Source organism: Indicator indicator, chromosome 23 (assembly GCF_027791375.1).
Source record: "Indicator indicator isolate 239-I01 chromosome 23, UM_Iind_1.1, whole genome shotgun sequence".
Classification (NCBI taxonomy): Eukaryota; Metazoa; Chordata; class Aves; order Piciformes; family Indicatoridae; genus Indicator; species Indicator indicator.
Window position 1 is genome coordinate 8,826,304 of NC_072032.1, and position 17,880 is coordinate 8,844,183.

Sequence of the window (17,880 nt, forward strand, 5' to 3'; positions counted from 1 at the left end):
GCAGTTCTGTCTAGATGCCAAAGACTACCTTCTAAATTTCTCTAACCCACCTTTTCAGCCAAAGCGTCTCCTCAGCTGTCCCTCTCTCACACAATTATATGCAGCACAAGATCACGCACAGCCCAAACGAGAATGTATTTTGCTTTTGTCAGAGCCCAGCTGCAATAAGGTAAGAGTTAATCTCACCATTCAAAAAAACCCCAGATCTTCATCCGACTTTCTCTCCTACACAAATGCTACATCACCTTCTGAGCTCTGCAAGAGGGACCATCAGCCACAGCATTATAACAGGAGGCTGAAAAGTACCAACTGGGTTGCCCGGGGCAGGGGGAGTTAGTGCTTGCTCTGTGGCATCTGTCAACATCTTGCCATGAGCTTTCATTCTATATTTATGAAAAGATACTGAGGCACAGCAGGCATTATGCATGATCTTCAGCATCAGAAAGGATCATGCCCTTATCAGTTTTCTACAGTAATTTGTTAAATGTCATTGCTGTTACCCAGGTCCCTGGGTAAGGCAGAGCCCTGGCGTGCTGCGGTCCTGCTGAAATGCAGCCTGTCCTTCCCCCCACACTCGTGTGAGTGTTTGCTCTGTCATGAGATCTTCTGAGCACTGGATGTTTGATAGGCCAGTTAGCTGCCTGAATAAATATTTTCACTTTCATTTAGTCAAAGCTAGAGCCAAAAATTTCAACTGAAAATAGCTTGGGGTAAGTATTGTTGGTTTAAAATTAATTTTATAATACGTGCTGTTCATGGAATCAATGATTAGCATTCCTGTGCTGGCTTTTAAAGTGCACCATGCAGTATGGCAGGGAAATCACATTTTTGCCACTAGAAGTATTATGTTTTATTAATATCTATTTTTGGAAGGCTATCCTAAACAGTTCATGGAGAAGTAAAGTAAAACGTTCTAGCTGAAGGAAAAAAAAAAGTGCCACATCTATCACTAGACAGGAGATTTGATTGCTTGACTGAAATGCCTGATTGCAGTTGGTGTCTACTTTTGCTGCAGCCAAGAGAGATTTTAAGTGAAAAAAAACCAACCAAACAAACAAACCAGCTGGAGACTTAAGGAGAATATTTTAAAACCTAAATAAGAGTTGTACAAACATATAATAAATAGGTAAAGTCCTGGTTTGAATGTTGAGATATTTCTTATGTTATTTGATATAAGAACTCAACATGGATCTTTCTGAAATGTGGTTCTTATTACCCTTTGGACAGAGTACATTTCCCTTTCTTGATTCAATCATGAAAAAATTCCACTTACAGATAGTCCATACATTAGTGCAGCCTCTTTCACACATTACTACATCATAATACACTTGGCTGCATTTCCTTGCAATAGGTCCACTTTACCCATATGGCCTGCCTTTATTATTTCTTGCTCCCATCTGTTTTAAGTTATCTTCTTTGGGCTACATGTTTCTAAAAGACGTTCTTCAGCTGCATGCACCAAGGCTGTTTCTGGGAGAATATGTGAACACCAAGGGACTTTCTGTGCAAGGTTCAGTGAAGTCAGTGGAACCTACCCATGTAGATTTTGGCTCTGCAGACTCTGTTAAACCCTATTTTGTCTGCATGGCCTAGGTTTACACTGCAAAATCTGAGAGGCCTGGGTTTGAAATCCGTAATTCATGAGAATATTCCTGCTGTAGGGATCTTTTTCATTTTCCCATTCACCTCTTTCCCACCTCGTGTCTCTCCACCGAGTCAGTGAATACTGACCACATGCTCTGTGCAGGACAAATAAAGCAACAGCCCCTGATGCAAGGCTTTTCCACCCTTAGTAGACAAGTTAAAAGGTCAAAATCTACAGGAGATTCCTACTGACTTCCCCAATTTTTTTCCTGAGCCTCGTGATGGGCTGTAAAACCAGGAGAAGCAAGTCCAACTCACAAAGCCTCCTGCCATCTAGCCTCACTCCGCGCTCACGAGGTGGCCAGATCATCAAAGTCACTTCCTTGTTAGGAAGTCCATAATCTTCTCCTTTCTTGTTCTCTCCTGAAACTCGATGTTGCCAACATAGTGATGCCATTTGACATTGCTGATCCCTCTTAAACACCTGCTATCAAATGCATCAAATCTTTTCCTGTCAGCTTGCGTAATGCCCCAGGTCTTCGCAGCATCAAGCAAAACTGATACCGCACAGCTGTTGTAGAGCCTTATTTTTTGTTTTGCGGCCATGTCACTGCCCCATACTTTTGCCCTTGAATTTACTCACATTGATCTTCACCTTATACTGGTCAAGCTTAAAAATGACACAGGACAAAATCCAGGCAGAGTGGTCCATAGCAAGGGGAATAACACAAAAGCATGAGCACTGCCATGATCGCGATGGACCTCAAACAGAAAAGCCATGGCTGGTATTTCAGTTCCTCAGTAGACCCAAAGCATTTAATCAAAAGCTCTGATGATTGTTTCTACTGAAAGTTTAATTTTTTCAGTGGGGTTTTTGTTGGGTTTTTTTTTTAGTTGTTTTGTTGTTGTTATTTTTTAAGGTGAGCACTGGCCTTTGGGCTCACTGAAGAAGAGCCAAAGAATGTTGTAATTCTTGTTAATAGCTGGACGTAGAGAGTTTATGAATCCCCTTAGAAAGGGGGACAGAAGGCAGTGGGTGTTAAATACCAAATTAACTACAAAGGACAAGGTTTCCTTTACAGAAAGGAAAACTTGTGATGCTACAAAATTTATTGATAAAGTTCTGCAAAAAAATTAAAAAAATTAACAGAGAGGGGAAAAAAGGAAAGAAAAAGAAAGTAAAAGCTCCGTGCATAACTGTTTGCATTTGCTGAGAGGTTGGTAACACAGTTTATCTTTTTTAAGTTACACAGAAGGTGTAAAAGGAAACAGACATAGCTCAAGCCTGTTGTTTTTCTAAATTAAACTTTCCTGCTTTGGTTTCTTTCCTGCTAAAGATTTCTTTGCGCCACTGTGAAAGAATAGAAAAGGATGTGTGTATATTTACATAATATGGAAATAATTGGGATTTTTTTTTTTTAACCTGCTGTGTAGAATGTATTTTTCTTACGTATATAAATTCCAGGAAATGTCCACATGATGTAAAATCAGCCTGTGCCCGTCCACACAGACCATTGTAAAGGTAAAATCAGCCCAGGCCAGTCCATGCAGACCACTGTAAAGGTAACACGATGTTACAAAATAAAGAAAAAAAGTTCCTTCTTGGAATTACAGAATTTTAATGGAAAAAAAAATTAAGTTCTATTTTACTGAGACATAAAAGCATACAATAAGTAGAGGTCATTAAAACAGTTAAGCCATTACCCAGTAGCATAGCTGGTCTTAATAATATGAACAATATATGTTAAAACGTGTTTTGAACAGTGATTCAAATATGAAATGATATAAGTATTATAATAAATAATGTACTAAAATATAATTACATATTACATTAGATATTTTATATATTTATATAATACATTATATATATATGTATTTTAATATATAGCTATATTATAAAAATATATTAATTATATAAAATTATTTTAATATATAGATATATTAACACATACATCTAAATTATAAATACATTATTGTAATAATATATTAATTATATAAAGTATATAATATTAATTATATAAATATAAGTATATAATATTAATTATATAAAATATTTTCATATATATTAAAATATACATCTAATATACATTATAAATTGTGTTATTGTAATAATATATTAATTATACAAAATATTTTCATATATAGATATATTAAAGTATACTTCTAATATAGATATATAAAAGTACACTTCTAGTATAAATTATAAATTATATTATTGTAATAATATATTAATTATATAAAATATTTTATATATCTTAAAATACACATATAATATACACTATAAATTATGTTATTGTAATGATATATTAATTATATAAAATATTTTCATATATAGATATATTAAAGTATACTTCTAATATAGATATGTTAAAGTATAATTCTACTATAAATTATAAATTATATTATTGTAATAATATATTAATTATACAAAATATTTTCATATATATTAAAATATACATCTAATATACATTATAAATTATGTTATCGTAATAATATATTAATTATATAAAATATTTTCATATATAGATATATTAAAACATACATCTAATATAAATTATAAATTTTAGTATTGTAATAGTATATTAATTATAGAAAAATATTTTCATATATAGATATATTAAAATATACACCTAATATAAATTATAAATTATAAATTTTATTATTGTAATCATAGTATTTCAATGATGTAATCTTGAAAATAAAATATTGCAACAAATATAGACAGGATTTTCACTTAATTGCTCTAATTCCAAATTGCCAATTGTTAATTATATTATTTTTACATGTAGTCATATGTACAATGATATAAACCCATAGATTCTATGTGACCTTTTTAAATACTAAATGTAGAAACAAACCATTTACAGTTTGCAGTGCTATTTTTCTGGCAATTAACATAAGACTCTCTAAAATTCTGGTGTATTTGATTTGTTTTATCAGGCTTGTTAAGTCCTGTGAACATAAAACTCTCTAATATCAGACTGATGCTACCAGTAATTTTGTCATTTTCTTCTAACGTTTGTTCACTTAGACCGGGCTCATATTTTATAGGAATCTTGAAATAGTTTTATCTTCCAAAGGAGAAAAGTTAATGTGAGTAAGGCACAAATCACTTCCTCCATTCAGCACTGCAGCGTGTGAACCTTCCTGTGGTTCTACTTTACTACCTTTATTGCTCACAGATCTAAATAAATGTAAACATAAAGTAGGTAACTGAAACACCAGTGTGTGATTAACAACAACAAAGAAAAATAAACAGGACTTTTGAGAAGCTCTTCTTTAATTGCAAGATAATTAAATAAATGTTAAGTTGAAAAGGATTCCAGTCTGATCTACAAAACTTCTGTAGAGAAGAAATTTCCGTTCACAGGCACAGAAATTGTAACTTTTAGAGTTCTTTCTAGATTTTGGTCCTGATGAAGAGGAGGGAAATGGACTCACCATGACTGTTGGAATAAAATCTCTCCATAAGCAGGTATCAGAATAGTTCTTGTAGTTTGGAGGGTATTTGATTTGGTTTGGGGGTTTTTGTTGCTGTTTTTTTTTTTTCCTCCCTGGACTTTGCCATCTGAGATTCTTTTGAAGTTGATAACAAAAATCAACTCCATCAGAATTAAAAAAAAAAAAAAAAGAAGAAGATTCAGATATTTAATTTACTATTTCAAATTGGAATGATTCAGGGGGCACATATTAATTTCAGTGCAACTAATAACACAACTAACCAGTACCGCTTCTCTGCCTTGTGAATAAGGACGCAGACTTTCTCTATGAAAAATATCCTTTTATTTGAAAAGTGACATTAATTTTTCAACCTCACCAGCCTTTCTTTACGAAATGGGACTGTCAGTTAGAAACTTCAGCCCTACTTCAGCTGAATTTGCTCTGAACCCAGAGGTAGCACCGCAATGAGAAAGAACATTTTTAAAAGCTTTAAAACACAAGCTGGGCGCTGTACAGACTGAGCCCTTTAATAGCAACAGGGACAGAAGATAGAGATGCCTTTCAACTGCCCTTTTTTTTTTTTTCTTCTTTTTTTTGCCAAGACCATGTCAAATGAACTAAAAAGGGGCCAATTGACAATGAGCCTGTGTGTGTCTGAGGTCATTATTTCTGGGCAATGAGGTAACAAATCCCAAGTAGCACAGTTCGCTGTGTAAAGAGCAATAAAACAGAGGTGTTTTTCACTAAAGCATTAATAATGTGCAACGTGATCTTTCTTCACTGTAAAACACGAGAATTTGTGTTCCCACACCTCCACCCCTGTTTTATTATTTTTTTTAAATTTCAGTACTGTTTGAACGTGGCCAAAAGGAGCAGCACGTCCCTGCTTCAACCCAGGTGCCATGACCAGCTGTGAATATCCCTTGCCCTGGAAAGAGGTATGAGGACTAGCTCAGCCTTGGGAGAAAAGGCTACACATCAGGAGATGAATCCACCACAAAAGGTGAGAGCAGTGCAGTGAAACTGATGCACAGGGTCAGTAGGAAGACACCTCAGTCTGCAGCTCTGGAGGACTGAGCTGAAGTAACTATGCTGCCAGTGAGATATAGATGTTGGACCTGAGAACATGAGACTCCATGAGCCTCGTTTACCCATGTTTGGGGAAATCTGTCATACAAACTTTGATTTCTTGCAGAAATGAGTTTGGAAGCACACAGGCCCGTGGATGCGATGCTCAGGCTACAAACATCAATGTAGAATAAGACTAAGAGAACATCTCTGGGCAGAGAATGTGACATTGCCCAGATGAATTTTTTCCTAGGGCACAAGCAGTATGGTCAGAGGCCCTCTGAAGAGGCTGGTGACCATAAATCTGTTTAGCTTAATCACTGTCCATCTTCTCCTGTGATGCCCTGCCAGCTTTGATCTCCAGAGCTGATAGTCCCCATGGCTGAGCAGCTGCTCACAGGGAATTTTCCAAGAGGACTCTTTCTCTGTACTTGTTAGCTCTTCTGAGCTCGTTAGCCTCCCTTGGTCCAAAGCAGCCAAGCTCCAGTGACAGTTACTGCTTGATGAGAGACCCACCCATTAAGTGCCCCTTCTAGTGAAGAATGAGTATAAGGAACTCGCAGCATAATATAGCCATGTGTTGCCTTTGGGTAGCCAGCTGAAGTAAGTTGGGGAATAATGCCTTGAGTATTAATTATTTCTTTGTACTTTACCCAAAAGTTAGAGACAGAAAAATGAGGTAGGTAGCTATGATCTCAAAAGAAAATCTTGGGTCCCAACATTGTTTTTTTCCATATGAATAGCTCCAGAGTAAATGTTCAGGCAGGTGGCACCCACAAAAGCAAAATACAGAGCTTCCTTTTCTGCTACAGCTTTTTCTTCTCTCCAACTGAGATAGGAAAATAGTACTTTTTAAGCATTGACTTGTGAGCCCCGTAGGGAGCTATTATGAAACACACACACCCCCCACACACAGGTGAGAACGGTGCATGGATTGCAAAGATATGCAACTGGTCCTAAGCTATGGTGGCAGAAGGAAGGTCAATGAAATGTAATCAGAGCACACGAAACAGAAACTGCCAATGCACAGAAATGCCCTCGAGATAAAGCAGCTTGGTACACCTACACTCACAGCTAGACCAGGGCATAAACTCCACAGGTACACTAGCACCAGCTCAGCACACAACTCTCCTGCTCAGCATCCCATAGCCCTGTACCCACCAGTGTCCTCTCCCTATGCCAGAGATGTCGGCAAGAGCTGAACCTTGGCAATGCTCCCCTCCAGAATTCACATGGGACTGGGACTGAGAAAGGAACAAAAATTGGCTACTGTCCTGGATTGAGAAGAAAGCTCTGAGGACTGAAGGGGCAGATTTGGTGCCGTTGCTCTTAAATAAGGCATCAGGGTCAGCAGGGGGGACTCTGGAGGCAAACTGGAGCAATTATGTTTTGCAGTTATGCCTGCAGAGCTTACTCAGGTGGACAGGCTCATTAACAACAATTAACATCTCATTTCCAGGCATGGCTTGTAAAATGGACAAGGGTAATCACTGACTCAAAGCTGAAGTAACTTTTAAAAGTCAGTTTTACTGTACGTCCAAGTCAAACAAACCAGATCTGAGTTTTTACAGACACTCAGTAGTCTCATGAGCTGTTTCTGGGCAACAGGGAGGTGGTTACACAAACAGCCTTGCTACAGCTCCAGTGGGTTGAAACCAGGCTTTTTCAAACCGTTTCTGAATAGTGCTTATTTGCCTTCTGCCTCCCTCCTTATTTATTATTTTGCATGAGGTGACTCTTCTATCAGTGCAGCTTTGCGCGGAGAACATCAAAGGAAGGTTCAGAAGTTATCAGAGCTTTCTTATCTTGCAGCCAACATGATTTCCTGATCAGCACACATCTGCTTTGCATTTTGTGAATGTTAGCAAGTTGAAATCATTGTGTCTCAGAAAAGCTTTTCTGGAGCCTGCTTGGTCGGCATACATTCACATCACTGCTGCTTCATGTCCTAGTCCTCCAAGTGCTCAAGTACTTGAGTTACTTTGCACATATGAGCAGACCCCTTGACCTGGAGGGAATATCTGAGTGGCTGCAAGATCCAGATCCTAAGTCTGAAGTGAGGCTGAAAAGCTCCAGTGAAAAGAGGTCAGAGAGAAGGAAGGACCTGATAAAACCACATCAAGTGGATTTCAGGTGATCAGAAATGGAACAAGGGACACCTATGAAATTAGGTGTTACTATTTAACTTCTCATAATAAAATGATAAGGAACTCCTGGTAGTATGGGTAAGATAACAGACTGAGAAATGGCAGAGAACAATACTAGCATTTAATCAAGTCATATAATTCTCTCTTGATCACAAGAAGTAATTCATGCTGGTAATCAATCAGAAATGCAACAAGGGAACTATTGTACTTCTTCCCAGCTATGGGAGAGTGAACCATGTGTGGGGTGAGTATGCAAGGGAAGAGATACACAGCAGTGGTGGGACAGTTCCCCCAAAGAGACTAGAAGATGTTACTGAATAGATTGACAGTGATTTTAGATGCTAGCTACCATGTATCGCAAATTAAAAATGAAACATCACAAAATTGGTTGGGGCTGGGAACAATGGCAGCTGAGACAAAAAAGTTTACATACATTAGGCTGCAAAGCAGTTTGAGGCATGGATTTGTGATGTGATATGTTGCTACATCACTCCTGCATCCTATTATCAAGAGGTATTATTAAGCCAGAAAAAGCTGCTAAAAAAAAAAGAAGAAGAAGAAGAATTTTTTGGTAAATAGTACTGTTGAAGACCAGAGTGCTGGGGAGTCCTAGTACTCATGCAGGGTTTAACCTGAGTTTCTAGGATTAGAGACACAAGCTCTTCCATGACCTCGGACAGCCTGCCACAAGAAGTGAGGGTGCTTGCTCTTGACCTGCTGGTCTCAGTTTTGGCATCGTGCCCTGATTGGACTAACTGTGACTCACTGATATCCTACAGAAATACAGTTTCCCAGTTATTGGGTCATTAACCATTTGTTCTGTTGCAATCTTTTCCACAGCCCCCTCTTTGGCGTGCAGCATTGGGGATGCAAGGTAAATTCACTGAAACACCACAACCAGCAAGCACAGCACAAAGTGTCTCGTCCCCGCGCTTACACATCCTAAGCTGCAGTGTGCTGAATTTAAATCAAAAAAACCCTCTCTCCCTCACCCCCTGCATCAGTCCCGATGACTGCTGTAACAGAGCCACTGAGGAGTTAACGACAAGCGGGGCTCTGGATGGAGTTTGAGCCTCTGAAGTGTGGGTGCTGCCGCAGAGACCCTGCAGCCGGAGCCCCTCCAGCCCGCAGCTCCTGGTACTGACGAGCAGCCAAGCACAACCAGGTGGGGTGCAGAAAGCAGCGGCTTTCGAGGGGGAAGTGCCCCTTTGTCCCGGCTGAAGGCTTCGCAGCAGCTTCGAGAGCCTGACAAGCACCTGGGAAGCGCGGGGAGGGGGTCCCGGAGGGGACCCGAGGCTTCGCCCCTCTCCTGGCTCCCAGGGGTTGGGGACAGCTTGCGCCCAGCGGCCAGAAGAAACCCGCTGCAGCCTGGCAAGCGCTTTCCCGAGAGCAACAGCCCACCTGGGTGGCCCCGTGAATCACCTCGGGATGTCAAATCTTCGAGTGACCGGAGCCCAGCAGAGCCAAGCAAATCCAAACCCTTTTGCTTGTCTCTGCAATGCTCGGAGGACTCCCCTTTAGTGCGGATCCATGGCACTGCCAGGGCTGAGAGAGGAGCTGCACGTTAACAGATCTACATCTATCAACACACCCGAATATCGGCAACCCCTCTTGCTGGCTCTTCTCTCTATTCTGTGATCGTTTTTTAAGCGCCAAGATTTTGCTTCTGAAGATCACCCTGCTCCCTACCCAGGGATACACATTTCTTCCATGTATTTCCACGTTGTCTGGGATACTTCATTACCTTACCCTTAAATTATCAATTACTTTGCCGACGCACCGTAGCAGACATGGCTGAGAAGGTGAAACACAGCATTTCAAAGTTAGGACACCCAAGCTGGGATTTCCCCCATCTTGAGTTCTCCTACAGCTTTATGGAAGGTGCAGGGCAATTCACTGCAACTTTTTGCAGCCCTTTTTTTTAAGTCTCTTTTGCAGAGCTCAAATAATTTCTTTCTCCAAATGTTAAAGTGCGAGGGAATTAATTAGCTTCCTTTTTGGGTGCTGAAACACAAACTATTACCATTTATTGAGCCTGGTAATCAAAGATAATTTGAATATAATGTGGCCTCAAAATTAATAGTCCTGAAACAAATAAAAATAATAGACTTTAAGGAAAATTACCAGAATAGGAGCACAGCAGGCTCTCTTTAAATGTGTCCTTAAAAAATAAATTGCATACTAATAATCCTATTATTCAATGGAAAAGATTTTCTTTCTATGTTCATTAGTCTGGAAAAGCCTTCTTTTTTATGATACCACTTCTCACAAATCAGTTTAATGATGAGACACTCTACACTTCATCTCACATTTAAGTAAATATGTTTATTTCATCCTGGAGAGAGATTTTATTTTAACTTCAAAATTATAATTTTTAATAAGCCTGCCACAAAACAACATGAGCACTGCCAAATGGAAATACTTACCACCCCCCTCGGTGTGTTTAAAAATTAAATATTTTTTCCTCCAGCACTGAAAAATACTCATTTGTTCTGACAAAGAAGCAAAGGACAGCGATCAGGGACACCGAAGTTAACTGCTGCCTGAAGTCATAAACATCTGGTGGCTATTTTAATTGCATTGTGAACCGACCACAAAATCCTCTGCTAAAAGAATGGAAGTATTTCCCCTGTGCAATATTGTATTTTAGAATTCTTCTCTTCTGAATCAATGTCAGACGTGATTGCAGCACAATGAAGTCTCTGTTTTCATGCCTGCATCATCCTGAGAGCTGCAGATATTACAACTGCAGAGCTGCTCAGCGATCAGCAAGTGGACCAATTTTTCAGGTACTGGCTGCAAACACTGACTTCAAGATCAAATCAAATGTTTACATCATTGCCATTTGCTTGCACCCAAGTCAGATAGGTCAGTAGGTCTGTATGCAAACAGTGGGTGTTAGAAAGCACATGGACAAGCACACAGCTTTACATGCATAGTAATGTGTGTGTCTATATATATATGTATATATACACACCACCACACAGATATTTGCACACATACATGCAGATACATCTCTATAGAAGATGCATTCAGCAAGCAGTAACACAACCTACCTAAATGTGAACAGAAATTGTTGTTAACCAAATACTTGCATGAGTTGTACAGGGAACTTCTAAATGTCTGTCCTTCCTGGGGAGACCAAATGACCTCTTTTTTACAGATACCAAGATCAAAGCTCTTGGTTTAGATACTCCAGCTGTCTCTCTCATTGGCATTTGACATGCAACCCGGTCCATTTAAAATCAGGGGGCATGTAAACATTTTAACCCTTGGCAGCAGTATCTGAGGAAGATGCTAGCAATAAATGGTCATAACTGCCTGGGCTAAATCACATTTGGTGCCCTTCCTTTGAAGTCCATGCAGGCACTGTACCCTATGGTTTTGACAAAGAGCCAAGTCCAAAAAAAGGATGTAGGCTCTCAAAGCTGGCCGGATGTGGACTATGGACTCCAGAGTGGCTCTGTGCAGCTGACCAGTTGTCTCCAAGCTCCCTGCAGGCCTCCCTGGCTGACCTTGGAGGGTCTTTGCCCATGGCTCTGCTTTGGTGAGCTGCCTGCATCACCCCAGCACTCGAGTGGCATTTTTTTTGCCTGGGCAGAGGGGCACTTTCATCCTTTGAAAACCTGCTTTGGTGGGTGTACACATGGGTAACACATGCTGACAGGATTAGACTCTGCACTTAATACAGCCACAGCTGCTTGCTTTTAAAAAAATCATTACCACAGGAGGGTGCCATTTTTCTGTTTAAGCTCTCATTGGCTAGGTCCCTGCTCAGAACTGAGTCATGGGGTTCAAATCCCTCTTGAGATCCATCATACCCCAGGAGAGCAGGAGGTGATGGATATGAGCCCAGGAGAGGTGTCCTCGCAAGCCCACATTCTTCCTACAAAAGTCATGCCAGGTCCCCAGGGACAGGCAAGCTAACAACATCAGAAAGGTCCTATGAGCAAAAAATCTTCTGGAGAGGACTTCTGATCCTCACTACCAGGTTGATTTCTGTCCCATTTTTTGAAGAGAGGTGGCAATGGAAATCCAGCTCCCTTCTCTTCTGCAGATATACTCTTAAAAACGTGAGTCTCTCTCTTTCCAGTTTTTTTAGAAACACTGGTGAACCTCAGGCCATCTGACTCCTCAAGCTACCTGCCTCCTGTACCATGTACCTGTGGGTGTGGAGAAAGAATAAGGTATATACCAAGATAAAATATGGCTTGTGTCTGATTGGATGCCATTCTCCTCATGCAAGGAGTCTCTCTGCTGAGCCCAGCTTCTTTCCATGTTCAGGTATTTAAACTCTTTTGCCCTTCCCTTCCCAAAGTACCCAAAGTGCTCCAGGCTGACGTGACACTTCTTATCAGGGGGCACAACTGCCTTGTGAGGGGGTGCAGAACCCTAGCAGTGAGTTGTCCTCATGAGCATCCCTGTGCCTGGGTCCTGCTGTCTAGGGGCAGATGTAACTAAACATGGACATTTTGTGGAGCAGTCCCTGAGCCTCAGACCAAATGGTGCCAGCAGGTTTGTACCCACACTGCTCTCCTTCCTGATCTTACCCTAAGGGACTCAACCAAGGTGGAAGCTGTTTCAGCCCTGTGCATGGCTCTCCATGGCATGCTTGTAACTGCTCAGGCTGTGATGGCACCTCTATTATTAAACTCATGAGTACTCAAAATGACACTCAGAGATGAATTAGTAATATTTAATCTAAATTGACTTCCAGCACATGAGCATTTAAAGGCAATAGCAGTCACTATCAACTGCAAATAAAGCTATTAATGGCACTGCAAGCACTGGAGAGTGTGTCTGCATTCAACAGCTATTGTCAGTAATCCTGTGAGTATTTTATATCAGCAAAGATCTCAGCAAACATGTTCTAAGGAGGTCGTTAAAAGGGGAAATTATAAAACAATGCTAACAGCTGAAGGTTTTCCCCATTATTCTTTCTTATAGAACTGCAGCCCTTAAAGTGTCTTGTTAAGAAAAAAAAAATAAAATAAAGGGGCTTTTAAATAAGTCCTCACTAGCAGAGAATTTACTGTGCCTTAACATGCTTTTAAAAGTTCTGCTTGCAGAAAGAGATAAAGCCATCTAGCTACACCATATCAGGATTTAAACAGACTGTGGTCTGTAGTGAGAGTATTTGGTTGTTGTTAACTGACTGTAAGTGTATCAGTGCATTTATTTCCACTTGCAGATGATGTTACAGAAAGCTATCGGGGAAGGGTTTCCTGATAAGCACAAGTGTCAGTGGAAATATCAAAAGGAACACTATGCTGAACCCCTGTCATGAATAAAGAGCAGACTACAGGTGTTTGTGGTCAAGAAATTGAAGAAACCCACAAAACATCTTTGGCATTGGTGCTGTTTGAGAATTCCTACCAAAGCAGAAAGACTTAGACCTGGATTCCACACGTACCAGTCCTGCACTTGGCTACCCCGTGCTGCTCCGGATCAGCGGTCACAGCTCAAAGTGAGTGATTACACAAAAGCACTTTGCAAAACTGAGGCTAAGCCTCCACAGAGCACAAGCTGCAGTTCCTAGAGACTGGTTCTGAGGGAGCTTCAGTGTTTGCAGAGTCACCAGCATTGAATTTGCCAACTTAAAAGCAGAACTCCGGGGATTTGTTCTGTGTATATAAGGAGTCTGAAAGAATATCGAACAGAACTGGAACAGCCAGATGAAATGTTAATTGCCAGGGTAGAAACTGAGCAGCAGTTGTTTAAAAAATGTATTTTGTGTCTGGCTTCAAGTGAAAAAAGGATTTAGATCAGAATTGGTGTTAATGTTGGAAGATCAGCTTTTGATTTGCCGATAGCAAAGTTGAGATGAATTTCGGGGGAAAAATGATAACAGAAAGTAGCACGCCTCTGGAATAGCATTTCAGTGATGGGGCTGTGAGCTTTTTTCCTTTTTTACCTATTTCAAAACTGATTAAATTAACTGGCACTGCATCTACCTATTTATACTGTAATCTCCAATCTAGTTCTGCAGATGGCCTTGAGACATCTTTTGCCTGTTGCTTTGAAAACAGGAAGAAAAACAGAGGCAGAGGAAGGGAAGTGTAATCAAAATTCCTGGTAAGCAGGCAAAGATCTGAGTATCAAACTGCTTCGTTGTCACAATTATTTAGGAACAAGCCATCTCACTTCCAGCCTGCTCTGTGATCTCACATGGCAAATGGTGGAATATCAGATCAGGAGCACAGAATTTGTGTAATAAATGAGTCACATCAAGCAGAGTAAGGTTTTTGTGTTCTATTTCTGCAGCACCGTGCAATCCATCTCACGAAGGCTACGACACATTTAAAAGACTCTCAGAGTTTTCACGGCCGTTTCAGCAGACCAAGAACAGAAGCTGTTATACCATTGCAACCTAATAAATTCTACCAGTGTAGTGGAGTTTTCATCTTCTTATAAAACTCAGAGAGGAGATAAAAGAGTTAAAATAACAAGGCGGAAAATTACCTTCCTGTAAATCTCTGCCGACTTCTGTTTTATGGAAAAAGACAAATGTGATTTGGGGCAGCAGATTTGTATTAAAACGTGACCCTTTACAACTGGAATGCCCATGACGGGTGGCAGTTGAAAGATCTGTTTTATAACCCTGTCACTTCTTTAACAGCCTCCCCTGCAATAATTTTTGCATTCAATTTCCTGTACATGTGTAGGACAGCTTGCCCAAGGGAAGGGTTCCCCTACAATCCTCCTTCTTTTCCTGAGCATTTGCAGTTTCTAGCCACTGGAGGAAAAAAAAGGGGGGGAAGGGAGGGGGAAATCCCATAAGCCCTACCCCCCCCAGTAACACTTACTGTATTTATGAAGTAGTGAACAAGTTTCCATTCTTTGCTTCCAGGGAAATGCAAAAGGTCATGGCCTGATCCCACCAGGCTGTGCCACAACTCTACCATCTGGAGAACAAACCTCCCTCACAGGGGAGAGCAAGGCTGTCCCTCATGGCAATCGCTGGGTCCGGATGCAGACTGCTGTGTTCCTCCTCCATTTCTTTCAGCTGAGAATGGAAGAAGGAGAAGAGTTAAACTCAGCCTGGAGCCAGCTATGACAAGAGATGGTAAAGATGTGATTCAGTTCTAATATTAATCTTCCCCACAGTAGTCCTGGGCTGTCATGGCACACACTCTATGACTTACAATTTATTATTTGGCATGGGAAATCATAAGGAAATCCTTTACTTAACAATGGAAAGTGCTTTCAGCCCAGCTGATAACTGACACTTCCTTGTCTATTGTTGCTGAGAGTGATCTGGGAGCTGCTGGAGGGAATGGGTTGCCCAGGCTATGCCCAGAGGACCGACTAGACAACTGATTAATCTCCTCTGGCTATGTAGGCCATCCACAGCAATAAATATAAATCAGCTATTAGCCTACATAGGGAAATTTTATACACTGAGTTATCTCTGTTAGGAAATGCTCTGGGCTTTTGGAGTTGGCTTTGGGCAGATGAGGAGCCTGAATGCCTTCAGGAAAACTATTGATGCCCTGTGCTAGGTGTGAGCCTTGACCTAGCCAGCACCAGGGCTTGGAAGGGACAGATCATGCATCACATGGGGAAGTGAGGTTGTCTGTCTTGCAGTAGATGATAGTACCTCCAACAAGTACAACCCACCACTGCCAGCAGCTGACATGGTAGCCATTCCAGTTGCTAAATGTAGGTCATTTGTATTTGAGGCTTTTGGGGGTTGTGACAAGGCACCGTGCCTGGTTTTGGCACAGTCACATTCTCCTGGAGCAATTTAGTGCCCCTCTGCCCTTTTGGGGGTGAGGAAGGTCCCCAGGATGCTAAGCATTGTACTGAAAAGGACTTACAAGTGGAGCACAGATGGTGCTAATAGCTCCAGAAAATTAAACACCTTTTTTTTTTCTTTTCTTCCTTCTTTTCCAACAGACAATAACCATCTTAGAAATCATTTGGCCAGGCAATGCTGCTCACTGTACCGTAATACAATAAGAAATCCATCAAAGCAGTCAAGATGTTAATCAATTTTCCCAGTTTCTTAAAATAAAAATAAAATAAAGTGATGTGGCAAACTCCCATCTGGATAATTTTTGTTGACACCGTAGCATACATCACCTGGAGAAGCTGCCTTCTTTGATTTGTTTCATCCACCAATAAGGTAAATGGATCTCAGTTCTCCAGCTCCATTATCAATGAGAGCATTAAGGCTGCTGTGCCATTTATCTCCTGTGCTTCCTGACACGTCCTTCATCCTGCTGTCACAACAGATTTTTCTGCAGCTGGGAACACTCCACAGTGAGCACAGCAGCCCAAAGCAGGTGCACCAACAGCAAGAGGGAACTGGAACACATAGCACAACCTTTTAAAAAAGGCTGTTTTTTTCCTTCTTGGAAGGCAAGAGTTTTCAGACAGCACCCTTTGTATCACATAAAAACCCCACTGGACCCAGGAAGCGCATTGCTCAAACATCCCTCATCAGTGTTAGACAGAAGGTGGGGACAGTACTGTGCATGAAATACTTTTTGGTTTTGGTTTTATTTTTCAGAAAAAGAAGCAAGCCCTGCTCTGCTCTACAGTTTCCAAAACACCCTCAAGATTAAGGAGAACCTAGACACTTCCAGCAGGACCAGGGCACCAATGCAGTATGTTTGGCAGCTGTAAAACTGCACAAGACTCTTCTGGTCAGCCAATAACAGAAGCTGATTGAGGTTAGAAAGGACCACATCAGATTATCTTGTCCAACTCCTCTGCTCAAGCAGGGGCCACTTAAAGTGTAAAAATGTTTCCTTTCTCCAGTCTTTGACTTTCTTGCCTGTTTAGCCTGTAAGTTTTCTCTGTGCAAATAGAGTGCATGGCAGCACGAGCAGGGCTCCAACATTAGCTGGGAATGCTAACACCACAATATTAACTGTGGCCAGCCCGTATTCAGTCACCATGAGTTTGATGTAGCAGTGACAGTTTCAGTGGAATTAGGCTAGAGGGAAATTTATCCATGAGTCTTTAGCAGTGATTTAGAGATGAATGCCCTTTCTATGTAAAGTGATAGTTGGAAGGATTAGGATTGGGAGGTTAATCTTTCCTCACGGCTAACTCATTGTTTTCTCACGATTCCAAGATTCTTCGATGAGAGCCATGGTCTGGACAGCTCACCATGAGCAATCCTGGAATGGAAAGCTAGCCACAAACCAGTCAGAGCTGGAGACCTTGCAAAACGCGCCCAGAGACTGATTTCCCTTGGAGTCTTTCTTCTAAAGATGCCAGACACATTCCTATCCATGTCCAACAGCTCTGCTTTCTGAAGCAGGCAGAGACCTCTGCACAGAGAGAGACACAGAAGAGACAGCTGAAAGTCTCTGCCAAGGAACACGTAAGCTGGAAAATATATTGATTAAATAACTTGTTTTCTTATCACGGGCTAAGCAAGTTCCCCCCTCGTAAGAATGGGTGCTGCTCAGAGGGGAGGCCAACATCAAAGCTGACATTAATTATTTAGAAGTCGTTAATGATTTTTTTGTTGTTGTTTTGTTTTGTGTTTCACTTTGGTTTCTGAAATGGAAAATCATTCTAACAAATATTTGGGATAGAAAGGATATGTGCTGCTAGTCCTTCCCAGGAGGAGGAAGACTGTCAAAGAACTTGTGGAAAGAAAAAAAGTGAAGGTGCCATGGAT